Here is a 23073-nt window from a genome sequence, read left to right as displayed (position 1 = left end):
CTTCAGATAAAGTTGTTTTGTGTGATATGGTTAATATGTGTTCATGGTAAAGTGGAGTATATATCTCGGTTACCTTTCAAATATTTACGAATCCGAAAAGGTATTTCCCCTAAAGGTAAAATTAACACATATACAGTCTAACCACAATGTTTCAATATACATATAAATGCTAATATCTTGAAGTATTTTGATGCAGACACTGAAATGAACTAAACACTCAGCACCTTCTACAACTTCGTTTAATGTCTAGTTTAATTCAATTATTTATAGAGGTGAGAAGATTATTCTTAACATATTATTGCACTACATAGTTTGCTACGATGTAAAAAGAAGTTGGAACATACGACACAACTGTGGCAAATACATGCATTTTGCAGCTTGTTAAAAACGGATTTTTGATCAGATGGTTAAGGTCCGCTTTGAAAAGAAGAGGGGAATATTTGGCCACGAGGAAATGTGTGGTATATGGAGATTATATCCTCCTGGGAACCAATGATACTAGTCCATAGTTTATAGAGCTACCGATCCTTATCGTACCTTGGCCTGTACAAAATACGACTTTTACTGTAAGAAAGTTCGTTCAAATCCCAGCTACTATCTGGGATACAAGATGTAACAGGTTCTGTTTGTCGCTAGGTAGGATTTCAAATTTGAACTTTTGAAGGTCGGGCGGAAAACAGGAAATCGTCTCCTAGGTGTCGCTGTAAAGTGAGGTAGCTTGAAAGGTAAACTACTTTCACAACCGTAGAATTTCCCCAACGCATATGTCACTTATCGGCCCCGTCGTCATTAATAGTAATTCAACACCGTCTTACACCGTACAGTCAACATCCGCCGGCCATACTGTCGCGCTGTTTGGAATCGCGCTCTCTGATTGGCCAGCTCTAGATTTGATTGACAGGTAATTGTGCAATAAAATTGAAACGTGTTCACGTGAAACGTGCATGTTGTTTACAGCGCGAGTTGAAATTGTTGGGGAATGGGGGAGGTCAGAGGAGATTCTGATGTACCCCCAAGAGCGTTTATCCTCCCACGCAGATGTACCCGGTGCCCCTCTTTGTTGTAAAAGATTACTATTTGGACTGCGACTCAAGGTCGAACTTTCAGCACCTATAACAAGCTGTAACTCGCCATGAGTTCATGTGACGATCTACCTGTTATCAACGCGACACGAAGCGTTTAACTATACCCAAATGACCCGAAAAGTTCTCAAAGTTCGCCTTTCATGTAAGAGAGGTAACTTCATTAATCTCTATATTCTGACAATCTGTAATCAACAACAGGTAAACTAAGTGGACGGGACACAATCACACCTACCGCAAGGCCGGTTTGGGGGCGAAATGTGGAGTCAGGTTGACTTTGATGTGATAATACTTGACTCGGACCTCGCCTCTCAAAATGAATTTGTCAGAGAAACCGTTTTGTTATAACCTCACTGATCTACAGAAACATGTACAGACGACACGTTTTGGAAGAGTCGAGGTTGACCTAAACTCATGTACCATGTTTGAGTGCATGGAAGCGAGTGAGTGAGGTTTAGACAAATGAAAGTGACGGGACACAAGGTGAACATATAGGACCCTTGCAGTTTGTGCTTTGAGGAGAAGATTGAATGGACGGTTTGGGCGGGCTCCATTGTTTGGTTCTTTGCATGTCATCGTATCTCAGTTACGTGGATGGACTCTCATGATACTGATCACCGGGTGGTGTGATCAACTGATTTTTACAGACTTGAATATGGATATCGAATAATGCCTGGTGTATACATGTATTTAAAATCCGAATTAAAACACTCAGGGAGAGAGAGAGAGAGAGAGAGAGAGAGAGAGAGGGAGAAAGACAGAGAGAGAGAGAGAGTCTTAAAAGTTTCCGACTTTCCTACTTTCAAACTGATTGCTGAGTTTAACGGTTGACCATGACTGATCGGGTGTCCTGCTGTAATTCAAACAGGAACGATGTCAGACAGCATTGCATTCGTTCTCTACTTCATCGTGGTGACATAAATTCCATTTCCTCGTATGTTATATGAGACATCGGTTACTTGACTGTCGGTGACCATCTGGTATTAAACCCTTGCTATCCCAAATGTAAACACATGTTTATCTTGGTAGAAACTGTACACTGACCCGGTGTACAACAACAATATCTACCAAAGTTATGTTCCTTAAAACAAGTAATCCGAAAGGGTACGTGGAATTCAAACATCAGTTAAACAAGCACCATGGCGACTTGAATGAGCGGTTTTCAAATATGTCTGACAAAGGTGTCGGGTTTTATGTCTCAAGACATACGACCCCAGTCAGCAAAATACATAGAAATATGCGAGGTTCAAGGTCGTGTGACCTCGTTTAAGTGTTAAAGAAGGATGCGGGGGCGATCCTAGGAATTTGGTATGTGAATTAAATATGTTGAAGATGAGCGATGCTTGAAACAAACGAAAACACCCCAAGGTTGCATGTACCCGTTGAGGTAAGAAAGTGGGGCACGTGTTGTAAAACGGATTTATGAATGAATCGTATCGTGACCCAGAGTCATGTGATATTGCGCGATAGAAGGAAATGGCGTTTTCCGGTATTGAATAAAGTCGGGCAGTAGGAAGACTGCCACATGTACGTAATGGCATGATGTCACCAGTCAGAGATCACTGAGAGCAATTCACTTGTTGATATAATTCTCACGTAATAGTAGGATATACAGAGAACAAGGGTTAAGCCACAGCACAACATAATTAGCTTTAATAACAGTCTGCTGGGTTTAAAAAGACATACCAGAAGAAGCCGGACACTGAAAACACGGATAAACTGAATGATTTAATTTTCATTTTGGGACATCTGAATGCGTTTTTTCTATTTGTTCAATAACAGGGGTTCTATAACGTTGGAAAAACAAGTCCTATGGATAGAGATTCTTGCTAACGGTGTTAGTACCTACAACGAAGCGTGGCACTCATTGCAATAAAGAAGTTGAATATCCATAGAACCTGGTTTTCCTTCACCTATAATACTTGTTCAAGAACATGGATTGCACAAAGGTTCCGAATTCGAGGACATCTAATATATGTATAGTCAGGACAGGAGCTGTACAGAGGCTACTTATTTAGGACATGTCTTGCGTGTAGGTTGCCTATTCAAGGCCAGGGGTTGTATACAGGCTACTTATTCAAGGAAATGGGTTGTATAAAGGTTTGAAATCAAGGACATGCATTGTATATAGGTTACTTACTCAATGACATGGGTTGTGCATAGGCTACCTATTCAAGGACATGGGTTGTGTGTAGGCTACCTATTCAAGGACATGGGTTGTGTATAGGGTACTTATTCAAGGACATGGGTTGTGTGTAGGCTACCTATTCAAGGACATGGGTTGTGTATACACTACCTATTCAAGGACATGGGTTGTGTGTACGCTACCTATTCAAGGACATGGGTTGTGTATAGGGTACTTATTCAAGGACATGGGTTGTGTGTAGGCTACGTATTCAAGGACATGGGTTGTGTGTAGGCTACTTATTCAAGGGCATGGGTTGTGTATAGGGTACTTATTCAAGGACATGGGTTGTGTGTAGGCTACCTATTCAAGGACATGGGTTGTGTATACACTACCTATTCAATGACATGGGTTGTGTGTACGCTACCTACTCAAGGACATGGGTTGTGTATTCGCTATCTATTCAAGGACATGGGTTGTGTGTAGGCTACCTATTCAAGGACATGCGTGTTGTATTGGCTACCTATTCAATGACGGGTTGTGTACAGGCTACCTATTCAAGGACATAGGTTTTGTATAGGCTACCTACTCAAGGACATGGGTTGTGTACAGGCTTCCTATTCAAGGACATGGGTTGTGTATACGTTGCCTATTCAAGGACTTGGATTGTGTATAGGCTACCCATTCAAGGACATGGGTTGTGTGTAGGCTACCTATTCAAGGACATGGGTTGTGTATAGGCTACCTATTCAAGGACTTGGATTGTGTATAGGCTACGTATTCAAGGACATGGGTTTTGCATAGGCTACTTTCTGAACTGACAACAGCACTGGGGTTCCTTTTTAGTTTTGAAGGGTATTTTTGTTTCCATCAAAATGTATTCATATATATTCTGTACCTGAGAGCCAGTGTTGGGGTTTCGGAAGACTTCGTGCTTTTCTCTCGCGTCATTGTGATAAACAGGAATGCGGAATAAAACCGCACTTACTCTCTCAAAGACAGATATTGGCCTTTCACACTTTTGACCAGATTCCTTTCAAACAGGCACTGGGGTATATGGATACATGGACTTGACGGCATGTGTTAAGGACATAACTGACGCCATATATCCCTACAGATCCTGGACTACTAACACGATATCATGGGTTTGAAGTAGCCGAAGGGCTCATTAGACGATGATTGATTTAAATGTAAGTGAAAACCTCCTCCATCATATGACCTCGGAAGGTCGAAACTGACACTGTCCATCATGTTTAACATATATTGGCCTACATATTACGTGGCCGTTATAGATAGTCACGCTCGTACACGTCACGACTGCGTAAAGTCTGACCTGCTAGTATTTATATCTCCTAATATTATGAGGTTACACGTAGTAATTACCCGAAGAGGTACACGCATTATTAATGTGTTATACAATGACTGTTAATTTTGATGACAACTTTCGATAACCCGTCACGGTAAATGACGATGGTGTAAAATATTGCTAAATTGGTTACATTATATAATTAACGTCAAATGGTGAAAGGTTATCAGACGTCATTAAATTCTACCTTTGATTAAATGACAAAATATCATGTAAGTAGTGCAGTGACTTGGCTTGGTATATACTGTAACATTAAACAATCGGCTTAAAAGCTATGAAAAGCCAAAGTTTGAACTTGTCATGTCTATCCGTCATTTTGATATTGAATTACCTGTCAGGATATGTATATTTCTTTAAAATATATGTATTTCACTGAAACATCCCTCGTTGGGTGAGTGAGTGTGTGAGTGAATTTGGTTCACCGCGGCCGTGCTCGGTCTTTCAGTCAGTTAACAGTGAGTCATTATCGCAGTCATTTAGATTTAGTATCACAAACAAAAGATTATCAACCTTTAAACATGTGATTCTAACACAGCAACGGCGGATCATGCCACCGCAAGGGGGCGTAACTCTGTAATGGGACTAGAATGATGATCACGTAGTCTATTAAGTGTACTGCTTGAATCGGGTATTCTTTAACCTCCTTCGAGTAGTACAGCTTGGTGGGCCCAGCCTTTACACTGTCTGCTTTATCTTCACGCGGTGAGCACATCACTTCAGTGAATTATTCACTGCTTTCTGTTTCCATCTTCTACATCACTATAATGACAGTTTCATAAAATCTTAAACACTGTAAACAACAAGAAAAAAAACTGTCTGCCGATGGTCATATTTGCCTAACAACCGCCAACACAAACGCCTCAATCGCAGACGGACGGACTGAATATTTTATTACCTCTGTTTTCAACATGAGCCCAGACAGAATTAGGGGTCCATAAGAGTCTTAAAACACTGAAGAAGCATGGGCTAATTGTGGGACAGTATTCAACAGGCGATTCTCTGACACGAAGGGTCCTCATCTTAACGACGCATGCGCGTGATTCGCCATTTTAATCACCCAGCCCATGCATTGTTTTGTTGTCATGTAACAAAACCTTTCTGCATGGAAAGGCAACGATATACTGAGGAGTAACCGGATTCACAGATCAGCTTACAGATGAATTATCCACGGCATTACTTAGCGACAAACACGAACGGGTACTTGGTTCCTAGGAATCTTTGGAATGTCATTCACAACGATATATAAGTAAACACCAAAGCTTATCGGGGTATCACGTGATATGCCGAACACTAGCCACGAGCTTTGATACCCAAAACACACTGCGTGACGTCAACACATGACATGGGGTCAGCCGTTACTACGACTTATGTATGAATGGAAGGGTGTTGACAAATTCATTCATAAAACCGTCAAAAGTGACGCAGTATGAGTGGCCTCTGTGTACTACCGTTCGATAAAAGGAGGAAGAAAATGTGTTTTTCCTCTGAATATCGTGTTCTTGTTTATTGCCCGTGTGACGCAATATGCGTGGGAGTTAAATGTGTTTACTCATTGTAAACACCTTAAGCTTCGATGAGATAATAGTGTACTCATTTTGTTAATTTACATTTAAACCCAAATTGTAACACCCCGGCGCGCATACATGAAAACACATATTTACTCATTCATTGTAATCGTCCGAAAAAACTTTTATAAAATACAGTTTCGCTTTTCAATGGGAGTCAAAAATGGAGCCGTATGATGAGACTATGCTTTCTAAACTACCGGGCAAAAGAAAGTTATCACCAACTTTAATTGGCTCAACAGTAAAAACAGTAGCGTATATGAGATTTCTGATAACTGATGTATTGACAGAAATCATTTTCTGATAATTCGAATGAAAATCCATTGTCATGTCATTTTGCAATCTCCCGCAATACACGAAGAAAGAGTCAAGGGGTCCAAAGTAAAAATTACACAAATCACAGATCTTTGAAACAGGTCATAAAGAGTCATTTTATGGCACAGAAGTCAGGAAACACTTCATCAATAGCGAGTCAATACACGCCAACACACGCCTCCTCATATAACGTCAACAGGAATCCTGTTCCATAGGTTCGAGTCTGTTCGAGTTCCTGTCGGTTCACTGGAGGTGGAACATGCTGTCTCAACTGACTATCAAGGTGATCCCACAGATGTTCAATGGGGTTCACGGCTGGAGAACACGCTGGCCAAGGCAATACGTTGACGTTAACATTGTTGAGGTACTCTCGAACAATCCTGGTGGTGTGAGGCCTTGCGTTGTCATGCTACAAAAGTAATCCTCTTCGCTATAAGATATATAAGAATATAAGAATCACATCCGAGTGTCTTTTGATATCCAGGCCTGCTAAGGGTGTTACTTTTATGAACGGGTGTTGATATATCAAAACACACCGGGGTGAGTTTCTATTTATCATAAAAAATCATTCTTCTTTACTTCTGAATGTAAAAGGTACGTCACTGGACACTGTACTGCCAACGGACTTGCTATGCAGCGATGTAATTAAATTTGGACGTCGTCATCAGGTTCCTGACGCCATAGCCTTGTCAGGGTATTGGGGTATTGCACAAAATCTACTGTCAAAACGAAATCTCCAGGATCAACATCTTATAATTTCACACAAGCAATATCTCACGTGGAAAAAGGATTTAACTTTGAATGGACAAAAACTACCTATCAATCAGAAAACACATCGCAGATTACCGTCTTTTGCCGAGTTGTTTCACTAGTACTTAAATTGTACGTGTTTGGTTATATCTGAATGTGCCGCCATCTTGTGTTGTTTGCGTCCTCATTTGACTGGATAGAGATATGCTACGCAATTCTATAGATTACCATCGAAGTTTAAAAGCACTACACAGCAGTTGTATATTTACCTTTGTGCACTACCCCCACCGCGCCTTAAATGAACTGTCGCGATTAAAAAGTGTAAATGTGTTTGGTAAGTGCCACGCCCACTTTGCGATATCGTAATATTTACTCGATCAAAACAGGCCAAGGGAAGTTTGAGACTTCCGGCTACATCAGTCACGTGACACTGCCTACCGGGCAGGTATTTCAGGAAATAATGGGCGTCACACAGATGTGAATTTCAAGTAGGATTAGGTTAAAGATTTGTCTGCACAAAAACGTAAGTGTTTATGTTAAAATATATCAGCGGTTTCTCCACCAAATTCATGTCAAGTCAGAACTCGTTTACACAGACATCAATTTTCATCTGAACCGTCCCGATTGATGGGTTACTGGATGAACGAGACAAATGAAGAAATTACTGTCGTCCCTTCAGATCTGCCGAATTCGCCTAGGGTAGAAAACGACCTTAATACTCACCAAACAAGCAGCATTAACAGACTTGTTGTAAGAGCGCGGTTGACGATCCAATAGAGAAGTATCTGGATAAACGAGGTTAACCTTGCATCTTACAAAAAATGCATCTTGAAAGTACGGATACTGCCGATATTGTTGGAAGGGGCGGGTTATGCAACCACCAGCTAACACAGTACTAGATGAGTGCAAGTTTTCCCCGATGTTAGTTTGATAGTTATGTTATATATTAAAAATGAAATGAAGAAACTGGCACTTTCAAGATAAGCTTGATCTTTCTGAATTTCCCACATTGTTTTGGTTTCAAGACAATAGTTGCAATTGAAAGAACAGATATCTTCTTCAAGGAATATATATCAAAATGGAAAGAACTTGCATATAACATTGGATAATTAATCTACTGTGTCACTTTCCATATATCTTCGTGTTACTGTCTCTCGCCCGTCTAATGGTTTGTTTTATTGAAAAGAACATATAGCATCCATTGTAAACTCTTTAAGAAAAGGAAACACACAGGCCAAAAATAACAAAATGTATTAAACGTATTTACGTGTACATACGTCGAATGAGCTTAAACGCAGATGAAAGAAATTCCACACACGCATGAAAATATGTATTGTTGTCTCTCACGTTGTCTCTCAACACGTTGTCTCTCACGTTGTCTCTCATCCCGTTGTCTCTCACCCCGTTGTTGAAGGAGGAAACGCGATTCATCGCCGAACCAAACGCGCTGCAAGTTCCACAGGTCCCATGCCTTTTCCTTGTTATACCTTTGGACACGTTGTAGGTGTAGTCGTCTCACGACAAGTTCACCTTTTGGTCGATATTCCCACTCTTCTCAGACGATTTCTGATATTTTGTTCGGAAATTCTTCCAAGACCAGGCACGTGTCCCGCAGTGTCAATCGGTGACGTAGGTGGAACACCCGGATGAATTGGCCGTGAGCAGAAGGGGTCACTCTTGGTCTTCCACGCCTGGGACGATTTTGGGTCGAACTGATGCGGGTGCAATATCAATGATGCAATAATCCGGATAATGGCGTCTTGCAACGGCAGACTGGGACTCCCCTGCTACCAAATGTCCATTGGAACTATTTCTGTCAGCAGCATTCAGTGTTGACATTTTGTATCTTCCTAAGCGTCGTAGATTTCGTAATGAATGATAAATTTGGTTTGACCTTTAATAGCCGACGTCTCTACTTATGTTTCCGACCCATTGCACGTGCATCACGTGGATGTCTCCTTCTGCATACACATTAAATGTATTGTTTTCATTTTTCACGATAAACCTTAGGGCCCGTGGCACGGATACCCGGGGCTGGTGGGTAATGAGTTAGACACGGGTACTTGTCTCAATACCCTGACCCGTTATGATCATGTGTCTTACATATTAAACAATGTACTATGTTATATTTTCATGATAAAATGGTTACTTCTTTACCAAAAATATGATAGGTAAATATACTGAAAAACTCGAAGTATTTTTAATGTGTTATATGTTTACTCTTTGTATATACAATTTACTAACCGATTCAATGGTAATGGAGTAGCCTTGTGGTTCAAACGTTCGCTTGTCATGCTGAAGACACGGGCTCGATTCCCCAATCTGTGACACCCATTTTCAGCGTTCGACGCCTCGATATTGCTGGAATATAAAAGAGGTGTAATGCTTATTCACTGGCCGCTAAATGATCCATTTCTAGGACAATATTAAGTATATACAGGTATTTGTTGAAGGGTTCGAACCCAGTGGTTTGAATACCCATTATGACAACCCCTTGATGGCACCATTGCCCACTGCTGGTGTGACCTGAGTTACATCATATGACATGATGCTGACAACAGACACCATTTTAATCTTTACAATACGCCTACTCTACATTCCATCTTGTCTAACGCCTTGCGAGGGGCAATATGTTCAGAATATCGGATCATGTTTCCTGTTAGTGTACGTGCGTTACACGTCAAGGGGCACACGTGTCACTGTGGAGAGGTGTACCGTGATGACATTGGTAGCGCCTAGTGTTTGTTTATAGAGTAAAACGCACATGGGCGAAACCTAGTAGTTAAGGCATTTGCTCGTCACACGTAGCATCCAAGACCTCTAAATGTGTAGGCGATGCATGAAGCCCTTTTTTGTACACCCACACATAACCCTTCCAGACCCCACTGATTCCCCAAACACACACGCATGTTCTCCTGTCCACACAAACCTAAACCCACCCGGTATACCACTCATATACCGCTTACCTTATCTCCCTATAGTCGTGCCAGAGTGAGTGAGTATAGTTGTACGCTGCCTTTAGCAATGTTCCAGCAATATCACGGCGGGGGACGCCATTGCTGGGCTTCACACGTTGTACCCATGTGGGGTATCGAGCCCGGATCTTTGGTGTGACGAGCAAACACTTTAACCACTGGGCTACCCTACCGTCCCAAAACATCGTTGTAAATGTAAGTGATAATTAATGATGCAGAATGGTGCATTGTCTGTGTATCTACCTTATAGTGTGGCACATAGTTCTCTGCCGATATACAATGTTTAAGTACCTATCTGTGACGAAACGCACATTTTGCCACACCAATCTGAACTATCCCATTTTCTCTACACCATTGCATAAAGTTCGCATACAAATTTTCATTGGTCTGTTATAGCACTTATGCCCACTGTTCGATAGTGATTCATAAACAAACACATGCTATGTTATTGTATCTCCTGATGTCAATCACTGGATTGTCTGGTTCAGACACGGGTATTTACAGACCACCGTCATAATCCTATAGTTAAACATACAAAAATATCAACCGCCAAACATACACGTAGTAGAAACACAGGCGAAATTGTGCAAGGATCTCTCACTTTTATTTCGTGTAGCATAGAATATATCTTCACCGACCTGGATCTATTTCATCCGTATCTGGAGTGAGAAACAGATATTATATCTCTATGGATCTTGATTTTCAATCTCTGAATAGTCGTTAAAGCATCATGGCTATATTCAAAACCTGTATACAATATGTGATGAATCTGTACGATATCTCTGTCAATAAGGTGTTTGTTTCACCTGTTGTAGCCAATCAGACACAGCTTGTTTCTACGTGAACACCTGTTGGACGAAACAAGCGCGAGAGGACGCCTCAGTCACGCTCCGCAAACACGATCGTCAACTCAAATACAGACCAGAAACCATACAGGTTAACATCTATTATAAAACTGAGAGTTTCGTTGAAAAAAATCAGTTTGTGACAAGAGTTCTTAGTTATTTCACTTCTACTGAACATATTCGTATTGTGACTATGAATTTGTTGTGTGTGACAACGACGTGTGCTTAGCGTAGCACCACTGCCACAGCACCTCGTTGCATCGTTGTTTGAATATTTAAATGTTGGTTGTAGAAGGTTTTATTCAATTTATATTTAAACGGCCTTTGAAATACCCACGTTCGGTAATTAATTTGCCATGCTAACACAATGAGGGCTGGTTGCTTCACCGTGATATTTCTGAACTGTTTCTAATTGGTATCAAGGCAAGAAATAAGTTACTGTATATATTCTTTGTATGGATAAATCTTCTTACCCTCACATTGAACATGTTTCTGTGATATCTGGGTGGTGACTGAAGTTTTTAGTGAATATTAATGGTTTTAATCTTAATCGATAATGAGAAAAACATACTTTACGGGAGTAAACAAGAACTAAGTTATCGTAACACGTGCTATAATTGGGATAGCACTTATCAGTAAAGTGCAGAATCTAGTAGTATAAGTTGGTTTGAGTCCGATCTGGGATTCGAACCCACTCCCTCAGAGTCAGGCACGCAACCGCCAGCACACAAACTCAGTCGACTATTTAACCCACTCAGCCACCACGGCTTCCAGAGAGGTACACAAAATATGAGTACTTCAGGTGGCTGATATTGTGTGCTGGCGGTTGGGTGCCTGACTCATAAGGTGTGCGTCCCAAATAAAACGTGTTACATTTGGTCACTTTCTAAATGGCATTGAAAATGTTATTGCTAATAATTTCAAAATTAGTGTATAAATATCGCTGTGCCAGTTATTCTTTAATTAACGGCTAGCTCAAAATGGCCACTGGCGCCCTGGATCAAATTCAACTCAAGAACAATTTTTAACTTGATGTCATCATAATTGTTGGAATATTGCAAATAACACTTGAATACTTTCTGACAATTGTGTAAGTATTGTCTTACCTGTTTGAAATAATTTAATGCTGGACATTTTTTATACTTAATTAATTGTTACGTGAGACATAATGTGGAATACCTGTACTGAACATCTAGTCCTTGTATGACTATAATATTAAACCTATATGTCCATGATCTTAAACTGGACCCGACTGACCACGAAAGTATCAGCCTTTTCGCGTAGTTTCCAAAACGTTTACTGATTTGTCCATACATGTAGTTGGAGCTACGTCGTCACGAGTATTCGAGATTTAGAGGTTCCGTCCAAGCACACCTGCCCACAATGTTGACAAAGTTTACTTACACCCGCATCACGTGAATCATGCCATCCACACGATTGGCTACCGATTACTAAACACGCGTGTCACCGTGACAGCTGAAGGTAAACATTGTGTTTGGTCGTGTGAGATCCCGTTTTCAACAGGTGCCCGGTCACCGCGATCCGGATATTACCAGGTGCCCGTTACCCATGGTACACTAAATATAACATTCCGAATATGTTAGGCCAGAAATACACAACCGCGGACAAAGAGACTGTTGTACAGAGAACATGTGCGTGGGCGATCGCAGCGTGGACAGTGGAAGTTTGACTGTGTCCAATGTCAGGGATAAGTGGACAGAATTGATCAAAGGAACGTCTGCTTTTGATCAGAAACGTTCATATTTCTGCGCAACCGAAAATGTATTCTTAATCTGTTTCACAGTCCCTAAACCGCATTACGTACCACAATGTCCTCATTGCATTGCATTGCTAATGCCCTAAAGGTTCGGGTTCACATATCAGTGGAACTCATTTTCAATTTAAATGTGATATTTTGTTACTGTCAAAATTCTATATGTTCAGAGAGTAAGTGTTTGTCTAGTATATTCTTCGATCCATCTCCGCTTGCGGATACACTGTTCGTGACCATTTTAAATGAAATAATACGTTCTTTGTTGCATGGATAGTCATATACAAAATTGTATACTGAAAAGTTCGTATTCGAATAGAACATGTAAATTCTTCACATGCTTGTTGAATTGACAAACATACATCGTGATGGCCAGCAGTACTCCTGGTTCCTGGTTCCTGGTTCATTTAATTTAATTTTTTACGAATCCGTCTCTGATGTCAGTCTATGCTTAATGTTCATACTAATAAGAAACCCATTTGTTTATTTTTCATAAACATTGGAAACGTTTAGTTTCATGGACAAACAAAGTGACAGGATAAATCAATTCGAAGGCTTTCACTGAATCTTGCTTCTTATTTAAAAACCATCTTGATAACAATAATGCATACCAATAATGCGCCGATTTCCACCACGCTAGCAGCATGATGAAGGTTTTAACAGTACAAACTTGCAAATGAAGATAAAGATTAGTAAAGTCAAACAGGGCAACATTTTATTAGAAACAGTAACAAAACAGACTTCAGCTGACAAACACAGATGTGATTTTTAACTTGTGCATTTGCATATGTCACTTGCACTGTTGCAGTGACACGCAACGCGCAGCTGCCGAAACATTTAGGTTCTGTCTATGTACACAAGGGTTATTTACAAACCCTGAAACCATCCGTTTACTTCAGCCAAGTAAGGTAAGTAATCGCGCACGGGCTCAGCGCCATTTAGTGACAGAGAGAGCGTAGTTTACCTGTAGTAAGATATACCTGGTGACCCATACTACAAATGTTGACCCCCGTTAAAGGCATGTGGCTCTCATTAACGGCGCGAGTCAGGAAACGGTCCCTCCCCTGAGTTTTACCCCCCGTACCCTTTGTTTACCCCTCCTCCAGTTGACCCCCCAGGTTATATGTCAATCTCCTCCCCCACATATTTAGCCGGCCAATAAGCCGTGTTTGGGGTGTGGGGCTAGGAGTACTGGACACTGTGTGTGTTCCATGTAGCATGTCAAATACGGCGCAGCCATTACCTGGGGTGTTACTTCCGCAGAACATCTAAACATCACAGCCTTTGGAAACATGTGGCAATTCAGTGGCTACTCTCAACCTATTGTTTAGGAATTTTATAAACTTGAAATGTACATTATGATTTTTCTCAGCCACAGTACCACCAACAGATGCTCCGAAGACACATATTTACAATGGAACGTTTTCGTGTTCTAGTTTGATTTTATTCAAAATTTTATTGGTCCCAAATGAAGTATACATTGTACATACAGTGCATATAGAAATATATGATCAGGTATATATTATTGATACAAGTGAGTTCTCCAGTAAATAAATATAAAACAGCACAAGTTAACCGAAGTCATCTGTAGATAAACAGGGAATAATGGAGACATGTTTTCTTTTTTCTTTTTTTTTAAAAAAAAACTTATCAAATTCATTATTTCTTCTGGAAATACCTGTTTCTCCTTGGTTTGCATCCTTTAAAAGATTTTATTCAGAATGCAAACGTAAATGTGGCTTTCAGCAGAGACAGTGGTATGATTTAATAGTGGGTCTTATGAGTGTATGAAACTAAGGTAAACGCCAGGTGTGATCGATCATCTTCCAAAACACGGTAAACTGGACATTAAAGGCATCGTAGTGATGAAAATATGTTTAGTAACTTTAAATCAGTGATGATAAAATGTTTTCTCTAAAAAGGTCAAAACGTCCTGCTCTGTAGTATCCGTCTTCATATTGAAACCTACAACTTTAAGGAAGTTGTCATCCGTAATCTTATACGTGTAATGTTTAAGTCACCAACATCTAAAATGCCGCCATTATATTGCTGAAACGACTTAAATACATGGAGTCTTACAAAGGTAAGTGCAATTTCCATAAACGCACCTGTTAAATGCATTTACGAAACGGGAAACTTCTTATCATAACTCTATATGTAGATCGTATAGACAATACTTTTCTTAATGTAATATTAGAATTTTCTTTGAATAAACATGGCTTTGTTATTGATTGTAGATTTATTGATTTATGTTTAATTAGTGAAGTCAGAACTGTGTTTGTATATAGGTTGTTTGTTGCCTTTCACACTAGTTTCTCATAATTTCATGGAAATTGACCTGATCCAAAAATGTGATCTTATTGCAAAAATATGGTTGAGATGGATGTGAGACTATCATAAATAATCTGTCTTTCTGTCTGTATGGTCGGAAAAATGGTCCAAAGGTGAACTCTATTTACTGTAATGCAACAATAGGCGGGCATTTAACTGTTTGAAACCTTTGTTCACTGAACAGACTTGACATTTACGAAATCACTGGTACTAATTAAACGGTATTTTTCCGTTATGAATAAATAATCCATATTGAAACTTTAGATCGTATGTAGATCTCCGACAATCGTTTCTGTAAGTGAAAACGGGAAAAAACGGATACGTGTTGTGTGGAAAGCCTTTGAAAATAATTTTTCTGTTTTTTAAAGGAGCAACACTCGCTTCTGGACCACACAATCCAGTGATAGACATTATGAGCATACACTTGCATGTATGTGATACGATGGCATGTAACAACCAAGTCAGGAGGTAGCGGTTAGTAGCGTTTCACGACAAGCATGGGCGCTGAAGACCCGTTCTCACCTTGACCTTCTCGTCAGCATGACGTTCAATGTAAACAAGCATGAGAAATATATTCTTCAAAAAGTAGGGGAACTTTTTAAATTTACGATTGAAAAAATGGGAGATATATCGGAGTCAATTATTTTTGATATGGTAACAATGAATGTTCAGAGAGAGCATCACCACTTGCACGGATGACCATAGTTATCAACAGAATTCGCTCTTGAATGATGGTTGGTGTATGAGTGAGTGAGTTTAGTTTTACGCCGCACAGCAATATTCCAGCTATATGGCGGAGGCCTGTGAATAATCGAGTCTGGACCAGACAATCCAGTGACCAACAACATGAGCATCGATCTGCGCAACTGGGAACCGATGACATGTGTCAACCAAGTCAGCGAGCCTGACCACCCGATCCCGTTAGTCGCCTCTTACGACAAGCTGAGTCGCTTTTTATGGCAAGCATGGGTTGCTGAAGGCCTATTCTACCCCGGGAACTTCACGGGTCTGGTGTATGACTTGAAATTTGTATGTGTACGATTTTCATTTTCCAACCAAAAAAAGGCTTGAAGCATACACAAAAATGTGAGACTGATGCAAGATGATTGTCAAAGTTAATGATCTACAGTGATTTATCGACCTTCTTGAAAACCGTCAAAATCAAGAATGACGTCATATGTATGTGTATTACATGGGGCTACAGCGCTGTGCACGTGCATCCCATGTGCAATGTTTAGGGGTGGTGAAAGAGACACGGTGGTTCATACATCAGATATCTTTCTTTGAAAAGTTTGTTAAGGCTTATACTTCCTATCCACATTGACAGGTCATGTTCCCCTACCTTTTCAAGACTTTATATTTGGTTCTGAAATAAAACATGTTAACATACGACATATCACTATACAGTGCGCGAAGTTAATAACATATACATGATATACTTGCTCTTGTCGGGAGAAGGTCATAAATATATTGGTGACTAAAAAGGTGCTGATTTGAAATCACATATGTACACAGATATATTTCATTTCGCAGGTGACACTAAAAAGTTAATTGCTTCATTTGAAATCACTTTGAAAAAGGTGTTCAGTTGAAATCACCTACATATGAATATATTTCACATGATAGGCGACACAGAGAGGTGTTTATTTTCAAAAAGTCATCCATATGCTGAAGGTCTAAAGAAACGTCGTCATGTTGGAAATGACATTTAAGCATCAATATAGTATTAGAATCCTTTTTTTAAATATACACTGGAAGTCAAGTTTGAGGAAAATATTAATCGTGGCCGTGTAGCCTGTTTTGTCCCAAATGTCTTTTTGAGATTAGTGGTTTTATTTGTGGAAAGTAAAAGTTCACACAAACAAAAACATCATGCATCATGCATGCATTGAGACATATGTTTCAGGCTAGAATGGCAACCGTTCACTTATTTTCTGAACCCAGCATCTATGGCTAGGATAACGAGACATCAAAGCCATTGGACCTCTATGCAATCTCCAGCGAAGTTTCTTTCGGCTTCAATATGTATACATGTATAACCATGCCACAGGTTGCTCGGCAGTACTGACCCAGAACGGGATGCAAGCGGAAACGTGTACTTGTCAGGTGCTACTAGCACAGTACATACATCAGATTCAACCGTCCAGTTTTATATCTTTAAATCTGTTCATTTGTTTCATATCTCAGTGAAAATAAGCACCTAGGATGTATACCAACAGCTGTTTATAAATTTGATTCTTGCGTAACTTCTGCGAGCGGGTATGTCCAAAAAAGGGTCCGCAAGTAGGTCACGGCACTTCGCGAGTCCTTGGTACTTCTGGTCATAAAAAAACATTTGTCATACCATTTCGTCTCATGGTTATCAGCTGACAATAGGGAACCGACAATCCTTGCACAGATAACCTCCGAATAAATTTCCTACCTAACCATCATCAATAAGCTAACTACTACTACTGTCAACAGCTGTCAAATCCAAGCATATACATGTTTGTGCGCTTGGTCCGATCTAATAAAGTCATATATGGCGGTCGCGCAATTTGGAACCAGAACTGGCTTTTGGATATACGGTTGTTCAGGTTTCTATTCTCTATATAAACAGGTAAGCAAATGAAAGTGGTCTTACGCTGTTGGTGGCTGGGTGAGTTTAGTTTTACACCTCTTTTAGCAATATTCTAGCAATATCACGGCGGGGGGATACCAGAAACGGGCTTCACATAACCACATGGGGAATCGAACCCGGGGGGTCAGCGTGACATGCGACATCTTCACTTTAGGCTACCCCACGTTTCTCCATACATGGATATTACGTTTGAAGCCTGATTCTGAGAAAAACACAGCTCTTCCTCGCCCCCTTCTCACAATCAACGTTAATCGGGGATTTCAGTCCACGGCCGCAAGTTCCTGGTAAAATGAATTTACGACAGGGTCGTAAATTCACCTATGTGTAGTTTTACACACTGCAACAAATGACAGTCATACATAATGGACCCATCCTATTCGAATTAACATCGAGTATTTTTACGTTTCAGGTCACGTTTTACAGGTCACATTTTCTCATTTCACACCGTACCTTGGCGGAATACATACTGTCACCTTATCCGTGTTTTGGATAAGTGACAACGTTTTGCTGAGGCTCTGTGTACCGTGAAGCGTGATGGCGTAACCAGTCAATCTACATCTGTCTCGACTAATATCGTGATCACTCTGTTTTACTGTTTCAACTGTATCTTATATCCTGTTATGTTTATACCCGTACAATACTAAATCATACCCGTATAATACTCACTCAGTGGTAACGGCGTAAAATAGTATCATTCCAGAGATTCGTAACATACATTCCCCTATGACGAAGTTTTCAATACAATTTCGACCATTTCCTTTGTTTTATAGATGGTTCCTAGTTCCTATCAGACGTATGGGTGATATATACGAATGTGATCACATTTAGTTCTTGAAATAGTATATACACCTATGTTGCGTGGCTGATATTACGGAATATGATCGCCTTTATGCAATTCGAACACTCCCCAGCTCTCTCTCACTTTATGTGATCAAATAATATTTTTCTAGAAATTCAAGATTTCAGTGTGTGAAAGTTAACGACAATGCTTCGACCATGAATGTTATCAATACTGGAGCGCCGCAAGGTTGTGTTATGTGGCCAGTACTGTTCACTCTATACACCAATGACTGCACTAGAGTCGAAAATAAGTGTATAAATGTGAAGCTTGCTGATGGTGCAGCCATTGTTGGCCAGATTGTGATTCCGAATTAGGGCGACAATAGAAATATACAACGGTAATGTAAGGAATGTCACACCATGGTGTACAGAGAATGGTGTACAAAAGAACTGTGTACTGATTTCAGAACTAACTCCCCAAAAGTACCAAAATTGCAGCCAACTGAGATAACCTCCATTGACAGTAGGTTAACGTGGAATACCAACACTGATGCCCTGCATAGTAAATGTCAACAACACCTGCATCTAATGCTTAAACTGCAATCTTTTAATGTTTCCAAATCTGTTACGATGTTGTTTTATAATATGTTTTTATTCAGAGCATACTGACTTTTTCAGCTATGTCCTGGTTCAAGTCTCTTTCGGACAAAACATAAGAAAAATCATCCAAATTGTTATTGGTAAAGTAGCCTGGGTCACTTTCGCGAATCTTTCATTTCTCAATGGGGGGTTAGTACTTTCAACGTCTGAAATGACACAACACATTTTTCAAATCTAGAGTGTTTTTATGCTTTTAGTAGTATCATATTTGTGCGGTTATTCATTTTATTTTTGTCAAGTTATGTGATTCAAACGAATACCTTTTAAGGAAACAAAGAATCTGTCAGGTCATCGAACATTTATCATCCTTATCAATGCGTGTTTCATCGCAGTTTTAGCTTAACATAAAATGTTGTTGATCTTGCTGTGAATTACACAAATATTTTGTCGATGTTGCTTTATTTAAAAAATCTACAAAATATCATCAGAACCTAGAGTAATGTACATTTCAGAGCTTATCTCCTGGATGCGCGGCAATCTAGATTTGGCTTGCGTTTCTTTGCAATTCTAGGAAATAAATTTACCAGTGCAGTTGAGGATATCTGCAGCAGAAAGGATAGCTTTCCTCTCTTATCTGCATATTATTTAGTCTACAGAGTGATATCTCCTATGCAAAAAGAGTCCGGTTCACAGAATTCATATTGCAGAATTCATAGGCATTCCAAATCCACTTTAACAATACAACTAATTATGGGTGTGCGTAAAATAGTGATGCCGCTCAATGAGCAAGGTGCGGCTGGAATTCCTTGATGGTGGCCCCCAGACTGATCTATTGATGTCTTTTAGCTCCGATGATCGTGTTTCAAAGACCGTTAGTTGACAGGAATCAAATGGGATGTGTTGATTACAACAATACAATAACGACATTGACCTCAGGTATGCTAGCGGAACAGATCAAAGCTGGCAGGTAAGAAGAGCAAGTTGACGACATTAGGCTATCGTAAGCGAGTTCGATCCGACACATCCATCATAACCAGCATCCTAGGTGGCCCTACTTGATAGCGACAACCGTAAATCGTTCATGCTTAACTTGCTTGATCGCAACTTCCTGTCTCGCGACACCTATTACAGTTTGGTAATAGGCGAGGTCCTATTGAGGTGCATTACGTTTTGCAATATACATGCCTTTAGAGATCGTTTTAAAGATTGCTGAATAATACATTCGGTGTTTTGTGCCACAAACCAAATGTTGATATTTTGAAAAATTACTATTACTTTAAAGAAACTGCATAGGCCAGAATGGAATTTATTGAATTCTTATAAGTGAAATGGATGAAAGGAAAGAAAAAAACGTTTGTATATTTTTGGTTCACAGAATATTGATTACGCATCAAATACCTGGCTACTTTAAAGGTGCACTGGGGTAGCCCAGTGGTTAAAAGCCTTGAAGGCCCAAGTTTGATTCCACCAATGGGTGAAGCCCATTTCTGGTGTCCCCCGCCGTGGTATTTCTGAAATAATGCTAGAAGCGACGTAAAACTAAACTCACTTAATCGTCACTCACTGAAGGGTGAACCATATATACCTATTGCGCAACCAAAGGAAAACGTATTTGTTGAAGACGCAAGCACACAATTAAAAACGTGGTTGTGCGGGGTAAAGGGAATCATATCACTTTGTTTGATGTTGGCTAAATATGAATCAAGTAAGTTTGTTTTTTATATTTTTCTTTTTATTGTTTATTGTCTTTTGTTTGTTTGTTTGTTTGTTTTGGTCTCTTTGTTTTGTTTTGGGTTTTTTGGGGGGGTTGGGGGGTTGTTTGTTTGTTTGTTTGTTTTTGTGTGTGGAGGGGTTTGGGGTGGGGAGGTGGAGGTATCCTCTTTTAGCAAATAATAAAATCATACACCAATATCACGGCGGTGGTAAAAAATAAATTAGCTTCACACATTGTGTGAATCGAACCCGGAACTTCCGTGAGACAAACCAACACTTTAACCACTAGGCCACCCCACCGCCCCTGAGATTTTAAACAAACAAGGAATAGCTAGTTGCTGGTTATGGAGGATGATCTAACATGCATCATTTCAATGAGGTGACGTGCACATGACGTTTCATTGAACACGGCGATCGCCATTTCAGAATACAGAACAAATGAGCGCGGGGAAGTGAGATTTGTTTAGGATATATTTTCTTTTGCCTGCCAGTTAAAACCAAACATTTCACATTTAATGTCCATTACGGGCAATTTAGGCAAAATGCAAAACTACATGGATATCATGATCATCAAATTTAAACGTCCAGATTGTGTTAACGGTGGTTGTTCAAAAAGCAGTTCTACAATGACGTCACCGACGTCAACCGAGACGGCTTGTCGGGGAGAACGATACAACAATAGGGAACTACACAGAAAATATGATGTGTAAAGTTCGAGGAATTGCAAAATAACTGTAAATGTCTTTTTACAACTTTTTGCAATCACAAAACAAAACGGCAATGATTTATTGCAAACAGTACTTGTTTCTTCTCAACACGATAATAGACTGGGATTATACAATGCCCACAGCGCGTATAGCTGGAATCTTACTATGGATGACAGGTTTAGTGTAGATTTCTCCTATCGTTCTTATGTATTTCAATATTTCCGGGTCACATCGACACATTTTGATACCGACTGTGCAAAGTATGTGCAAATAGTTTCTTGGTTTGTTGCTGAAGGTGACACTCGGCAACATTCTAGCTATATGTATGTGCAAATAGTTTCTCGGTTTGTTGTTGAAGGTGACACAAGGCAACATTCTAGCTATATGTATGTGCAAATAGTTTATTGGTTTGTTGTTGAAGGTGACACTCGGCAACATTCTAGCTATATGTATGCGCAAATAGTTTATTGGTTTGCTGTTGAAGGTTGAAGGTGACACTCGGCAACATTCTAGCTATATGTATGCGCAAATAGTTTCTCGGTTTGTTGTTGAAGGTTGAAGGTGACACTCGGCAACATTCTAGCTATATGTATGTGCAAATAGTTTCTTGGTTTGTTGTTGAAGTTGACACTCGGCAACATTCTAGCTATATGTATGCGCAAATAGTTTCTCGGTTTGTTGTTGAAGGTGACACAAGGCAACATTCTAGCTATATGTATGTGCAAATAGTTTATTGGTTTGTTGTTGAAGGTGACACTCGGCAACATTCTAGCTATATGTATGCGCAAATAGTTTCTCGGTTTGTTGTTGAAGGTTGAAGGTGACACTCGGCAACATTCTAGCTATATGTATGCGCAAATAGCTTATTGGTTTGTTGTTGAAGGTTGAAGGTGACACTCGGCAACATTCTAGCTATATGTATGCGCAAATAGTTTATTGGTTTGTTGTTGAAGGTTGAAGGTGACACTCGGCAACATTCTAGCTATATGTATGCGCAAATAGTTTCTTGGTTTGTTGTTGAAGGTGACACTCGGCAACATTCTAGCTATATGACGTTGGTTCGTAAATAATCGAAATGGGACCAAACAATCAAGCGATTGACATGAATACATGCTAATGAAATAAGTAGATGTTCGTCTTTGTAATGTGCGCGAAACTGTTGCAGCAAAAGATACATGATATATGTATAGCGTCAATGTTATGTTTTCAAACCATAAATTACCCACTTTTTCAATAAACAAATATCATTTCTAATGGCATTGCATACGGGTTGCTAATAAGACTTGCTTGTTTGTATGTTTTAGACTGGGTTTGTTTAATAAAGTACACATGTGCCTTGGTGATGTCGTTTTTATAATATGACTATAGATGGCTGGGGCTAATACATCCACCCTCACAGGGCCTCAGTGTTTGCCCGAAGCCGACACCCCTGCCCCTCCCCTGGAATGTGTTGCACAAGAGAGACGTCCCCCAGACAAAACACTGGCCACGCTTCATCTCGCCTCGATTCCAACTTCTCTAGTGTTAA

The 23073-nt window shown here is 40.0% G+C and overlaps 1 protein-coding gene across 1 annotated transcript in view; it reads left to right on the top strand.

The window, feature by feature from the left end:
- The first annotated feature begins 1089 nt into the window (after window positions 1-1089).
- LOC137274507 (TBC1 domain family member 1-like) overlaps window positions 1090-23073 on the top strand; it is a 153095-nt gene continuing 131111 nt past the window's right edge. Inside the window, exon 1 of the mRNA XM_067807728.1 lies at window positions 1090-1094. The gene's annotated coding sequence lies outside the window, so the exon portion shown is untranslated. The remainder of the gene's footprint in view (window positions 1095-23073) is intronic.

Source organism: Haliotis asinina, chromosome 2 (assembly GCF_037392515.1).
Source record: "Haliotis asinina isolate JCU_RB_2024 chromosome 2, JCU_Hal_asi_v2, whole genome shotgun sequence".
In the NCBI taxonomy this organism is placed as follows: domain Eukaryota; kingdom Metazoa; phylum Mollusca; class Gastropoda; order Lepetellida; family Haliotidae; genus Haliotis; species Haliotis asinina.
This window is presented reverse-complemented; position numbering and strand designations above follow the sequence as displayed.